Raw genomic sequence first — 951 nt, forward strand, 5'->3', positions numbered from 1 at the left:
CAACAAGTGGTTTAAGTGTGAATATATTATATTACCAATTCACCTCTTCTAGTGTTTGATGTGCTGCATACCCTGGTAGGTAAGTAATATCAAATAAAAACAAGAGAAAAAAGCAGGGTATTTTTAGTGCAGCAATGTATTAGAAAAACAATCATGTATCTGACATGTATAATGGTATATTTCACATTTGTATACATGTAAATTAATAGTGGTTGCTTCCCACCGGACATAATTGAGTGGGGAGTGCAAAAACTAGACAGAGATTCCTATTGTAGACCGAAACAAAGTATAAGGAAGGTAAATGTCATGTCGCAACGCGTTTCGCCTTAACTGGCTTCCTCAGGGGACTTGTGGACATCAAAGTGCAACTTTATATGAAGAATATTTCATACTTACATATGATCAATTATATGTGGATGATTTACATACAAATGTAAAGTGCAAAAACTAGATAGTCATTGTTTAAAGGTAGAAAGTGCAACTTTGATGATAGGATAAGTTACTGGCAATCATTGCTATGCTATATCTATCTAGTTTTTGCACTTTACATTTGTATGTAAACCATCCACATAAATGAGCAGCAACACATCTTAGAATGTCAAACTTTGAGCCATAGCAGCAGAAGACCACATCAGACCAACATCTGCCAGTGAAGAACAGAAAGTGAAGGCTGCAGGAAGCAACGTGACCAGAACTGGAGAGTAAAATTGACATTACATAGACTGGTCTGATGAATCTCAGTTTCTGGTTAGGCACATATTGTATATGGTAGCCTGAATTGTTTGAATCCATGAACCCAACCTGCCTTGTGTTCAGGCTGGCAGTGTGAGGAGTACTTTCTTGGTACACTTTGGGCACATTATTACCGATGATTATTTTCACAAATGCCATAAACTATTGGAGTACGTAGAAAATGCCCCATATAGATTATTATGTGATTATTAAGTTATG

This window comes from Pyxicephalus adspersus, chromosome 1, assembly GCF_032062135.1.
Source record: "Pyxicephalus adspersus chromosome 1, UCB_Pads_2.0, whole genome shotgun sequence".
NCBI classification, from domain to species: Eukaryota; Metazoa; Chordata; class Amphibia; order Anura; family Pyxicephalidae; genus Pyxicephalus; species Pyxicephalus adspersus.